Source organism: Dipteris shenzhenensis, chromosome 4 (genome assembly GCF_047967505.1).
Source record: "Dipteris shenzhenensis isolate YYH24624 ecotype China chromosome 4, Dip_SZ_1.0, whole genome shotgun sequence".
NCBI lineage: Eukaryota > Viridiplantae > Streptophyta > Polypodiopsida > Gleicheniales > Dipteridaceae > Dipteris > Dipteris shenzhenensis.
The window spans coordinates 56465991-56480587 of NC_141599.1; positions in this window are offsets into that span (position 1 = coordinate 56465991).

Sequence of the window (14597 nt, forward strand, 5' to 3'; positions counted from 1 at the left end):
ATTAGTATTCTCCCACCCTAGCCATTGCTTAAGCTCTCATTCTTTCTATCATCTTATCGTCACTCATAAGAAGTCTCTGATAGTAGCCATTACTTAAGCACTTCATCTCTCCTTCCTTCTTCCATCTTGCCTTCTCCTTGTGTAAAAGCACTTCCTCTCTCCTTCCTTCTTTCATCTTGACTTCTCCCTAAACCTTCTTCCATCCTGTCTTCTCCTACTCTTGTATTTGTGTTATCTGCATATCAATGGATCTTTTCGAAGCTGTAAATGGAGCAATTAATAAGTTTCAGCTTAGCTTGGGTTATTGAGAACAAAGCACGTTGAGTGGAGAAAAAAACACAAGGAGAAGCATTAATAGAAGATGAGAAATACGAGTTGAGTACTCCATACTCACACAATTGAGTACTCCATACTCACACTCTCCTCATTCTTTAAGCAATTTCAACTCCACCATTCTCCCACCCTCCTCCATTTTTAAGTAGTACCACTCTCGTTCCTTCTTCTCTCTCTGCATTGCAAAGCACAACCTTACACTCTCATTAGTATTCTCCCACCCTAGCCATTGCTTAAGCTCTCATTCTTTCTATCATCTTATCGTCACTCATAAGAAGTCTCTGATAGTAGCCATTACTTAAGCACTTCATCTCTTCTTCCTTCTTCCAGCTTGCCTTCTCCTTGCGTAAAAGCACTTCCTCTCTCCTTCCTTCTTTCATCTTGACTTCTCCCTAAACCTTCTTCCATCCTGTCTTCTCCTACTCTTGTATTTGTGTTATCTGCATATCAATGGATCTTTTCGAAGCTGTAACTACAATGGAGCAATTAATAAGTTTCAGCTTAGCTTGGGTTACTGAGAACAAAGCACGTTGAGTGGAGAAAAAAACACAAGGAGAACCATTAATAGAAGATGAGAAATACGAGTTTTCTCTTCAAAAGAGCCAAGAGAAGGAGGAGATGGAGTAAGTAAGCATGAGCAGACACGAAATAAAAACTTTATTATCAACTAAAGAAGCATTAGTATCATATTTGGCTAATCTTTGTTGTTGTAGCACTCACTATGGGGATGTGCTTGAGATGAAGAATAAGTCATAAGGAACCAACAAAGAATCTTATATTCCTGGTAATTTTTCTTGTATTGTGATTTTATTACTCATTGAGAGATGTGTGAAGCAAAAGGGCCAGAGGTTGCTTTTGAGATAGACAGCACCAATATACATATCTTCTAGTAACTATGATGAAAAAGAAGAGTTTTTCTATGGATTTAAAATACTTTTTTTCCTCTAGGCAGGTATTTTTTAACACTAATTGTTACATTAAATTTCAAAATTTTGATTTTTTGAAGCTTCAAAAAAGTTAATCTTTTTTGTTTAATATTTTATTTCAAAAAGTGACTTCTTTTATCCAATTTTTACCATAAAAATGAATTTGGAGAGTTCACTAGTCCCAAATTAATGAATAAGGTCATTATCATGTTTATTTCATTTAGTATTTGAAAGAAATCTCTATGCTTCTAGGGAGTTCTGAGATGTAGGAAGAGAAAAGACACCTCTAGATTGTGTTAAATACAATATGTGATGTTTTGTGAAATGGCGTGACAAAGAAAGTAGAGCTTGCATGATTTATGTGTGCTGTCTATCTTAATGCATTGAGGATATTTGTAGAGTGTTTGGAGTGTTGAGATATCAAGCTCCACTCATGATATGCCAGGGTGACCATTGTGCATTTGCTCTTCTAAGTTCTAAAGAGCAGAGAAATGGTGGTGCATCTTCTTCAAGAGGAACTTCAAAAGAAATTGTCTTCTACTCAAATGCTGGAAGAAGTAGAGGCAGAGGCAGAGGTAGAGGAGGCCGATCTGGAGGCCATGGTAGAAATCAAAATATGCAGCAAACTCAGGAAAACCAATCCTATGGAGGAGGACCTGGTAACTCTAGAGGCAAGGGGAGCCAAAGAGGCTGTGGTGGATGGTAGAGAGGCCAAAATGCAAACAGCAATGTTGAATGCTACTATTGTGGTAAAATGGGTCATATGGCTAAAGACTGCTACAAAAAGCAAAATGACATTATGAATGGAAAATTGCAGCAAGGCAATTATGCATCCTATAGTAGACAGGGTGATGACTGAAATGAGCATTTGTTTATGGTGCAGCACATGACCAATTCTGTGACAAGTGCAGAAGAAAAGTGATGATGTGTGGTATGTTGACTCAGGTGCATCAAACCACATGACAGGTCATGCAGAATGGATGCAGGATGCAAGGAAAATGGAAAGACCTAGATTTGTGGAGACTGTTGATGATACTGCACATCCTATTGTGCAGATTGGTAAAATTCCTTTGTCCCGAACATCACCAAGAACCTGGTTTCTGTTGGTCAAATGGTTGAGCAGGGCTTGCAGGTCAGATTTAATCCTCATGGATGCTTTGTTGAGGATATAAAAAATAACGGTCGCTTCATAGCAAAAGGAAAGAAGAAGGGCAGGATGTTTACGTTGGATGCAGACATGCCTGAATTGAGTGCAGCAATGTTTGCACATGGAACCGATGTAGTTGTAGATATTGATATTTGGCATAAACGCATTGGTCATGTTAATGTACAGCAACTTAAATCAATGCAGGCCCAAAATATTGTTGCAGGATTGCCTAAATTCAAGGTTGTAGAAATGCATAAAGTATGTGAAGCCTGTCAATTTGGAAAACAGGCAAGGAAACCATTTCCTAGGCATGTTTAAGAGAGTAAGAAGCCATTGGAATTAATCCACTCTGATGTGTGGATTACTAAAGCTGCATCTATTAGAGGCTGTCATTATTTTGTCACTTTTATTGATGACTACAGCAGAAAAGTTTGGGTGTATTTTATGAAAAAAAAAAGTGAAGTGTTTGGGCATTTCAAAGCTTTTAAAGCTATGGTTGAAAAAGAAACAGGCCTGTAAATAAAATGCCTAAGGTCAGATGGAGGGGGAGAGTACCTCTCAAATGAGTTTGCAAGGTTCCTGCAAGAGCATGGCATCAAGCAGCAATATTCATGCAGTCATACCCTACAGCAAAATGGACTTGCAGAAAGGAAAAATAGGCATATTGGAGAGGTTTCTCGGGCCATGCTAAATGAAAAAGACCTACCAAATTATTATTGGGCTGAAGCAGTTGTTACAGCAGTTTACAAAATGAACAGGACTCCCATTGCAGCAATACATCGCATGACGCCAGAGGAGATGTATACTAGTAGGAAACCAAATATTTCTCATTTGAAAATTTTTGGTTGCATTGCCTATGTTCATGTGCTGGGTACAAACCAGTAAATGTAATTGATGATGGAGATGCACAAAATGGTAATGCTGCATGGAATTCATAGCAACAATCACAAAATATTAGTGGATCGGCAGTGTCCTCTAGCAATGGTTCACATACTTCGCGATAGCAATGGTTCACATACTTCGCGATGGACAGGCAGATTGAGATCAGGAGAATCTCCTCAAAGCAATGCAGATAGTGGTAAGCAGGTATCACGAAAAGGAAAAGAGAAGGTAGATCAGCCCATGTTTGATGTGAATTCAGGTCACTCTTATCTGGATGGTGAATCCAGTGGCTCGGAACAGAGCATTGATGATGAGTTGGGATTTTCTTCTGTTGTTACACCTGGAGTAAGGAAGACCAGGGATGTTTTGAGAGCACCTGGAAGTGAGCCTATTTTGCGCAGGTCTACTAGAGCTAAGTATCCTATGGATAGGCTGAGACACGATGGTAGCTCCCTTTGACACCAAAGCCCATAAACACTCACTGCAAGCCCTAACATTCAATTTCATAGGTCAACCCTAACATTGACTTTAGATGGAATCCAAGAGACGCAGCAGTTGAAACCACCAAAGGTTTCACCGGTGTTATTGCTAATTGGTGGGAGTTCTTATCAGATGGTGTTAGGAGGTGTTTTTGACCAGCTCCCAAATTGCACTTGTGTTAGTCTCGCACCTCCTAGGCTTAGGTGATTTGGGGCTCAAACTCCCTGAGTGCCCTCACACCTTAACCTATTTGTGGTTCAAACCCCATGCATGAGGCTCAAAACTTGGAGTGGCGAGGCTCAGCTTCCGTGAGACAATCAACGGTAACCCTATCTCAAGATATTTTTTCCTAACAAATCCTTCGGATAGAGACCTCAACTTGGCTTTTTCAGTATCCGGATAGTTGTAGCTGGACGTCGCGAGGCTATTGCGAGCCGAATTACGAACACTCACGTCGAAGTCGCATAATGTGTTTCCTAGCTCACCAATTTTGGGCATGAGAACCGGATACAGCATGGTCTGACAAAATAGGATAGTATCTTGTCACTATTGGCTTTCAGATTTCCAAGGCAAATTTCTCACTTCTCTTTCTGCATAATCTCTACTTAGAATACATAGTTATTACTTTCAAATTTCGAATTTCATAAGCATGATACAACTTCCGAACTATATTTTCATTGAATTCATTTAATAAATATGATACAACTTCCTAACTATATTTCCATTGAGTTCATTTGAATCTGGGCTAGTTGTTACTGGTTGCACACTTTAATCAGCTCTACTTTCTTTGTCACAACACCACTAAAATGGTCTTCTGTCTTTCTACATCAGGTCTACCTAGAATACATAGTGGTTACTTTCAAAATGCCAAATGAAATAAACATGATAAAAGTCCAAACACTCTACAAATATCCTCAATGCATCAAGATAGACAGCACACATAAATCATGCAAGCTCTACTTTCTTTGTCACACCATTTCACAAACATCACTTATTGCATTTAACACATTCTAGAATTGCCTTTTCTCTTCCTACATCTCAAGACTCCCTAGAAACATAGAGGTTTCTTTCAAATACTAAATCAAATAAACACGATAATGACCTTATTCATTAATTTGGGACTAGCGAAGTCTCTGAATTCATTTTTATAGTAAAAATTGGACAAAAGAAGTCACTTTTTGAAAAAAAATATTAAACCAAAAAGATTAAATTTTTTGAAGCTTCAAAAAATCAAAATTTTGAAATTTAATGTAAGAATTGGTGTTGAAAAATACCTTCCTGGAGGGAAAAAAATATTTTAAATCCATAGAAAAACGCTCTTTCTTCATTATAGTTACTAGAAGATATGTATAATCCAAATTCATTTTTATAGTAAAAATTGGATAAAAGAAGTCACTTTTTGAAAAAAATATTAAACCAAAAAGATTAACTTTTTTGAAGCTCCAAAAAATCAAAATTTTGAAATTCAATGTAACAATTGGTGTTAAAAAATACATTCTTGGAAGGAAAAAAGTATTTTAAATGCATAGAAAAACTCTTCTTCTTCATTATAGTTACTAGAAGATATGTATATTGGTGCTGTCTATCTCAAAAGCAACCTCTGAATCTTTTGCTTCACACATCTCTCAATGAGTAATAAAATCACAACACAAGAAAAGTTACAAGCAATATAAGATTTTTTGTTGGTTCCTTATGACTTATTCTTCATCTCAAGCACATCGCCCGTAGCGAGTGCTACAATAAGAAAGATCAGCCAAATATCATACTAATGCTTCTTTGGTTGATAATAAAGTTTTTATTTCGTCTCTCCTCATGCTTACTCACTCCATCTCCTCCTTCTCTTGGCTCTTTTGAAGAGAAAACTCGTATTTCTCTGTTGGGATATCTCAAGGTGTATGCCTCAGGCACACCTTATGTTTCTATGTGTGAGTGCTAGAGGCACAGTTAGGTGCCCACAAGCACAGTTAGGTGGTGGAGAGCCACATAGGATGATTGAGAGAATCTAGGAGCAAATTGAGGAGATGATTGTGGAGCTCTGAGGTAATCAGTGATGTCAGTGAGCATGTATGAGGTGCCTACTTAAGGACCTGACATGGTAATGCAAGTAATGCAAGTATTCTGAGTTTGTGTCCACTCTTTGCTTTCCTTTCAACTTTCCAACATGGTATCAGAGCCATTTGATCCTCCTTGAGCCCATTTCTTCCACATCATCATCTTCTTCCTCTTCTTCTTCTTCACCATCTCTCCCTCTTCTTCCCAAAATTTGCTTGAGCCTGTTCTCCTCCGGTTCTCACCCATTTCCCACGCCCTTCCAGCTGGAGATCCATCTTGTTGGGGCGAATTTCTGGCTGCAAGGAATTGACGTATTTCCACCTCTGCTGGTCGCCATTGTACGATTTTCGTCGATGTTTTTTGCTGTGTTTTCTCTGCGCCTGCTCCTTCTTTCTCTAATTCCTTTCAAGGCAAGCTTCTCCATACCTTGGGCTACCTTGGGCTGAAATCTGAGTAGCAATGGCTGCATATTGAAGGAGAAAACAGAGAAAAACCAGTCGACTTTGTTGAAGGAAGAGAAGGCGACCTGAAACGTTTTTTCGCCTCTTCTTCCCAGAGGATCTACTGTGGTATACCAGATTTCTTTTGCCTCAGAAAGCCCCCTTTCTTTTGCTTTGAAGAGTGAGCTATAAGCCCTCCAAGTTCAGCTCTCTAGTTTTGACAGTTTTGACAAGCTTTTGAAGATGATGCTACATAAAATGCTACTCTAGCATTTCTGGTTTTTTGAAGCTTTCAATAACTTCAGTACAAGTGTGGCTTCAGTTTTGTTTTGAATTACTAGACCTGGTTTTGATTGGAAAGTATTCATTTTAGCCACTTCTATGAAGCATGTAAGTGAAAGCATCATTGTTTGAAATTTGGTCACAAGACTTTGCTACATTAAATGCTTATATTTTGAAGCATTTCAATTGTTATTCTAAGCCCTGTAAGAGAGAAGACACTACCCAATACCTGGGTTAGAGCCTCTCATGGCTTGCTTATGCAAAATATGTGAAAAGCCAAAACATAAAGCAATGTCTTGTTATGCTACAAAGGATGAAAATGCCAACCTGACTTCCTTGTTGAAGATTGCCAAAACAATGATTGCCAAAAAGGAAGCAACTACAGAGATCTACCCTCTCATGGCACTTTTATTTGACTCCAAGTATAGGAAAAAGATGAAGGTCAGATACCTAAGATATGCTTCTCTACACAACTATGGAGATGACAAGATAATTGTTCCTTTGAAGGATATGACTTTCAGATCCACTTGTTCTATCATAGTACCATCTTATAACGCACTAGACACTGCCCATATGGTAAGACCTTGCCTTGACATGGATATTTTGCCTCCACAAGATGAGGCATCCCATGAAGATTATGCATTTTAAATCATCTCTATGTATGCTCCAAATCTCTCTTTTTATGTCAAGGTACTCAGCCTGGATAGTCCTCCAAAATGAATGAAATAAACTATTGTGTTTTGTAAACACCTCTGGTCACCTTGTGATGTAGGCCATGTGTATGTTTTGCTCCATGGTACCTCCTACAGACATTGTGTGCATGTACATGCAGGGTAGATAACCATTGGAAGGTCTTTTTGTATCCCTTTTTGTTTACCTTACACCCAAGGGAACCCTTGCTAGCATGAGAACCTAGCCATAGATTTATCCTTGACCACCATGAGATGGCATGAGAAACTATGAGACTAGATGTATCCTTGACATAGCCTGAGGCATTTCCTTGAGGGGGGGTTTGTTGGGATATCTCAAGGTGTATGCCTTAGGCACACCTTATGTTTCTATGTGTGAGTGCTAGAGGCACAGTTAGGTGGTGGAGAGCCACATAGGATGATTGAGAGAATCTAGGAGTAGATTGAGGAGATGATTGTGGAGCTCTGAGGTAATCAGTGATGTTAGTGAGCATGTATGAGGTGCCTACTTAAGGACCTCACTCTTCTTCATTCTACAAGCAAGTAATGCAAGTATTCTGAGTTTGTGTCCACTCTTTGCTTTCCTTTCAGCTTTCCAACATTCTCATCTTCTATTAATGGTTCTCCTTGTGTTTTTTTCTCCACTCAACGTGCTTTGTTCTCAGTAACCCAAGCTAAGGTGGAACTTATTGATTTCTCCATTGTAGTTACAGTTTAAAAAGATCCATTGATATGCAGATAATACAAATACAAAAGTAGGAGAAGACAGGATGGAAGAAGGTTTAGGGAGAAGTCAAGATGAAAGAAGGAGAGACGACTTTTACACAAAAAGATGGCAAGATGGAAGAACGAAGGAGAGACAAAGTGCTTAAGTAATGGCTACTATCAAAGAGGAAGGAGAGACAAACTGCTTCAGTAATGGCTACTATCAGAGACTGCTAATGAGTGAAGGTAAGATGGTAGAAAGAATGAGAGCTTAAGCAATGGCTAGGGTAGGAGAATACTAATGAGACGGTAAGGCTGTGCTTTGCAATGCAGAGAGAGAAGAAGAAACGAGAGTGGTACTACTTAAAAATGGAGGATGGTGGGAGAATGGTGCAGTTGGAAAAAATGAGGAGAGTGTGAGTATGGAGTACTCAATTGTGTGAAGTGTCACAGCATTAAAAAAGTAAGTGGAAGATTTGAAATAAAGTGATTGTGATAGGTCCCATATAATTATTGATTTTTTATCTTAAGACATTAACATAATAGCTAATAAATTAGATTGAAAGATTTGAGATGTAGTGGAAGTTGAGGATGTAGGCTTTTATAGACCTCACACTCTTTCAAAATGATCTCTCAAGGAGCATCCCACCTGAACTCCACATTCCTAGCCCTAAAGGTGGTAGCGATTGGCCTCTTCATGTCGGCACTTGAACCGGTCATAATTTGTAGCCAAAGAAGATTTGCTAATTTCCCAACCATTGTAACAAATGCCATTAGGATCATTTGAACAAGTTATCCTTAATGCTACACAACTTGAATGGTGCTATAGTTAAGATCCGAAGTGAGCTTTTAGGGAATTTCCCTATCTATATTGCTATTGGATTTGCTCAAATTTGAGCAAGTTGTCAAGGGGCTATACACCTTGATTAGTAATATTTTCTTTGTCATGCCATTTCACAAAGATGACATTTTACATTTACCGCCATATAGAATTGTCGTCTCTCTTTCTGCATAATCTCTACTTAGAATACATAGTTATTACTTTCAAATTTCGAATTTCATAAGCATGATACAACTTCCAAACTATATTTTCATTGAATTCATTTAATAAATATGATACAACTTCCTAACTATATTTCCATTGAGTTCATTTGAATCTGGGCTAGTTGTTACTGGATGCACACTTTAATCAGCTCTACTTTCTTTGTCACAACACCACTAAAATGGTCTTCTCTCTTTCTACATTAGGTCTACCTAGAATACTTAGTGGTTACTTTCAAAATGCCAAATGAAATAAACATGATAAAAGTCCAAACACTCTACAAATATCCTCAATGCATCAAGATAGACAGCACACATAAATCATGCAAGCTCTACTTTCTTTGTCACACCATTTCACAAACATCACTTATTGCATTTAACACATTCTAGAATTGCCTTTTCTCTTCCTACATCTCAGGACACCCTAGAAACATAGAGGTTTCTTTCAAATACTAAATGAAATAAACACGATAATGACCTTATTCATTAATTTGGAACTAGTGAACTCTCCAAATTCATTTTTATAGTAAAAATTGGATTAAAAAAGTCACTTTTTGAAAAAAAATATTAAACCAAAAAGAATAACTTTTTTGAAGCTTCAAAAAATCAAAATTTTGAAATTCAATGTAACAATTGGTGTTAAAAAATACCTTCTTAGAAGGGAAAAAGTATTTTAAATGCTTAAAGAATGAGGAGAGTGTGAGTATGGAGTACTCAATTGTGTGAAGTGTCACAACATTAAAAAAGTAAGTGGAAGATTTGAAATAAAGTGATTGTGATAGGTCCCATATAATTATTGATTTTTTATCTTGAGACATTAACATAATAGCTAATAAATTAGATTGAAAGATTTGAGATGTAGTGGATGTTGAGGATATAGGCTTTTATAGACCTCACACTCTTTCAAAATGATCTCTCAGGGAGCATCCCACCTGATCTCCACATTCCTTATCCTAAAGGTGGTAGCGATTGGCCTCTTCATGTAGGCGCTTGAACCGGTGACAATTTGCAGCCTAAGATGATTTACTAATTTCCCAACCATTGTAACAAATGCCATTAGGATCATCTAGATTTTGGGCAAGTTATCCTTAATGCTGCACAACTTGAACGGTGCTACATTTAAGATCCCAAGTGATCTTTTAGGGAATTCCCCTATTTATATTGCTATTGGATGTGCTCAAATTTGGGCAAGTTGTCAGGGGGCTATACACCTTGATTAGCAATATTTTCTTTGTCATGCCATTTAACAAAGATGACATTTTACATTTATCGCCATATAGAATTGTCGTCTCTCTTTCTACATAATCTCTACTTAGAATACATAGTTGTTACTTTCAAATTCTGAATTTAATAAACATGATACAACTTCCAAACTATATTTTTGATGAATTCATTTAATAAACATGATACAACTTCCTAACTTATATTTCCATTGAGTTCATTTGAATCTGGGCTAGTTGTCACTGGCTGTACACTTTAATCAGCTCTACTTTCTTTGTCACAACACCACTAAAATGGTCTTCTGTCTTTCTACATCAGGTCTACCTAGAATACATAGTGGTTACTTTCAAAATGCCAAATGAAATAAACATGATAAAACTCCATATGAAGATAGTGGGAGAGAGGGAAGGAGTCTCACTTGCAGCTTTCTCATTTACACAATGGGGGAATACACACAAAGGTGGAGGCTGAAAACAGTTTTCCTCTTCTTAGTTGTGAAAGCCAAAAGAACTCTAGTACAAAGAAATAGAAGAACCCTATATGTGGGTCTCAAACCAAACTCAGCTAACTAAGGTGGCATACTAACTGAGCCACAAACTAGAGTAGATAAGGATAGCTGTCATCCAGCTATTATTCATGGGCGGTGTACCAACCGCATCTGTAGCTAACAAGTCGGTGACATAAATACACAACGGTCACCTTGGCATATCACGAGTGGAGCTCGATATCTCAACACTCCCCCTCGCATCGAGCAGGTCTCTGAACTTGTGCAGCTTCTGTATGCCCAATGCTTTCATGAATATATATGTCAGCTACCTGATCCTCTGTGCTGACATAAACTAGATCAATAAGACCTAGTAAAACCTTCTCCCGCACATAGTGATAATGCAGCTCAATGTGCTTTGTTCTAGCATGATAGACTAGGTTATTTGCCAAGTGTATACTACTTATGTTGTCACAATAAATGACAACTGACCCATCTGTAGACTGATGGATATCATAGAGTAGCTTATGCAACCAAGCTACCTCACATGCAGCCATTACTGCACCCTTGTACTCAGCCTCTGTGCTCAATAAGGCAATTGTAGGCTGTTTCTTGTTGCTCCAAGTGACTGCAACACTCTTAAAAGAGAACATATATCCACTGGTAGATCGTCTATCTGAAATACTACTAGCCCAATCAGCATCAGTATATCCATGCAACTGTATCTGAACCTCAGCCTCATAAAATAGTCCATACTGCAATGTGGACTTCACATACCTGAGTATGTGTCTAGCCGCATCCAAATGCGGTTTCCTTGGAGCCTGCATAAACTGACTTACCAATCCAACAGCATAGCTCAAATCTGGCCTGGTAATAGTCATATAAATCAAACTTCCAGAAGCTCACCTACATCTGTGCTGAGCTTCACATTCTGCTCCAAAGGAACTGAAATAGGCTTACAACCTGTCATCCCATATTTGGATAGCATGTCCAATCCATACTGCCTCTGCAAGAGCTGTATCCCACTTGGTGATCTAATCACCTCAATGCCCAAGAAATAACGCAGCTCTCCCAAATCCTTCATCTCAAACTTCTGCTTCAATAGCATTTGCACATGAAGGATGTCTTCATCACTATCACCTGTGATGATCAAATCATCAACATAAATGACAAGCAGCATAATACCTTTCTCAGTTTTTCTCACATAAAGTGAGAAATCTGCCTTGGAAATTTGAAAGCCAATAATGACAAGATACTGTCCTATCTTATCAGACCATGCTCTAGGTGCTTGCTTCAAGCCATACAAGGCTTTCTTCAACCTACAAACAAACTCAGGATGAACAGCATGAACATAACCTGGTGGCTACTCCATAAAGACCTCTTCTTGCAAATCACCATGCAAGAAGGCATTCTTTACATCCATCTGATGTAAAGACCATCCCTTTCATACAACCATAGCAATGACTGCTCTTACAGTTGCCATTCTTGCAATCGAACTAAATGTTTCTTCATAATCAATGCCATATGTCTGTGCATACTCCTTAACAACTAATCTTGCCTTGTATCTGTTCACAGAACCATTTGCATTGTGCTTCACCTATAAACCGACTTACAGCCAATTGCATTCTTGTCTTTAGGCAAAGGCACCAATTCCCATGTAACATTTGCTTCCAAGGCATCCATTTCTTCATCCATGGCTTTCTCCCATTTTTCTTTTCCCATGGCTTGCTCAAAAGAAGTGGGTTCTGGTTCCTGTATCACTTTGACCATATAGGCATAGTGAATGGCTATAAATCCATCATATTTCAGCCTATCCATAGGATACTTAGCTCTGGTAGACCTGTGCAAAATAGGCTCACTTCCAGGTGCTCTCAAAACATCCCTGGTCTTTCTTACTTTAGGTGTAACAACAAAAGGAATACCCAACTCATCATCAATGCTCTGTTCCGAGCCACTGGATTCACCATGCACATAAGAGTGACCTGCATTCACATCAAACAGATCTACCTTCTCTTTTCCTTTTCGTGATACCTGCATACCACTATCTGCATTGCTTTGAGGAGATTCTCCTGATCTCAATCTGCCTGTCCATCACGAAGTATGTGAACCATTGCTAGAGGACACTGCAGATCCACTAATATTTTGTGATTGTTGATGTGAATTCTGTGCAGCATTAGCATTTTGTGCATCTACATCATCAATTACATTTATTGGTTTGTACCAGCTGCTCATCTCATCAAAAACGACATCTTTGCTCACTGTAAACTTACAAGTAGAAAGGTTATAGCATCTATATATACCCTTTCTGCTACAGAGAATAACCAATAAAGATGCACTACTAAGCTTTTGGATTCAACTTGGACCTTAACTCATCCAGCACATGAACATAGGCAATGCAACCAAAAATTTTCAAATGAGAAATATCTGGTTTCCTATCAGTATACATGTCCTCTAGCATCATGCGATGTATTGCTGCAGTGGGAGTCCTGTTCATTACTGCTGTAGCAACTGCTTCAGCCTAATAATAATCTGGTAAGTCTTTTTCATTTAGCATGGCCCGAGAAACCTCTCCAATATGCCTGTTTTTCCTTTCTGCAAGTCCATTTTGCTGTAGGGTATGACTGCATGAATATTGTTGCTTTATGCCATGCTCCTGCAGGAACCTTGCAAACTCATTTGAGAGGTACTCTCCCCCTCCATCTGACCTTAGGCATTTTATTTGCAGGCCTGTTTCTTTTTCAACCATAGCTTTAAAATCTTTGAAATGCCCAAACACTTCACGTTTATTTTTCATAAAATACATCCAAACTTTTCTGCTGTAGTCATCAATAAAAGTGACAAAATAATGATAGCCTCCAATAGATGCAGCTTTAGTAGTCCACACATCAGAGTGGATTAATTCCAATGGCTTCTTACTCTCTTAAACATGCCTAGGAAATGGTTTCTTTGCCTGTTTTCCAAATTGACAGGCTTCACATAATTTATGCATTTCTACAACCTTGAATTTAGGCAATCTTGCAACAATAATTTGGGCCTGCATTGATTTAAGTTGCTGTACATTAACATGACCAATGCGTTTATGCCGGATATCAATATCTGTAACTACACCGGTCCCATGTGCAAACATTGCTGCACTCAATTCAGGCATGTCTGCATCCAACGTAAACATCCTGCCCTTCTTCTTTCCTTTTGCTATCAAGCGACCGTTATTTTTCATATCCTCAACAAAGCATCCATGAGGATTAAATTTGACCTGCAAGCCCTACTCAACCATTTGACCAATAGAAACCAGGTTCTTGGTGATGTTCGGGACATGAAATACATCAGACAAGTATTTCTTTTTCCCATCCTGCATAGACAAAGGAATTTTAACAATCTGCACAATAGGATGTGCAGTATCATCACCAATTTCCACAAATCTAGGTCTTTTCATTTTCCTTGCATCATGCATCCATTCTGCATGACCTGTCATGTGGTTTGATGCACCTGAGTCAACATACCACACATCATCACTTTTCTTCTGCACTTGTCACATAATTGGTCATGTGCTGCACCATAAACAAATGCTCATTTCTGTCATCACCCTGTCTACTAGAGGATGCATAATTGCCTTGCTGCAAATTTCCATTCATAATATCATTTTGCTTTTTGTAGCAGTCTTTAGCCATATGACCCATTTTACCACAATAGCCATATGACCCATTTTACCACAATAGTAGCATTCAACATTGCTGTTTGCATTTTGGCCTCTCTGCCATCCACCACAGCCTCTTTGGCTCCCCTTGCCTCTAGAGTTACCAGGTCCTCCTCCATAGGATTGGTTTTCCTGAGTTTGCTGCATATTTTGATTTCTACCATGGCCTCCAGATCGGCCTCCTCTACCTCTGCCTCTACCTCTTCCAGCATTTGAGTAGA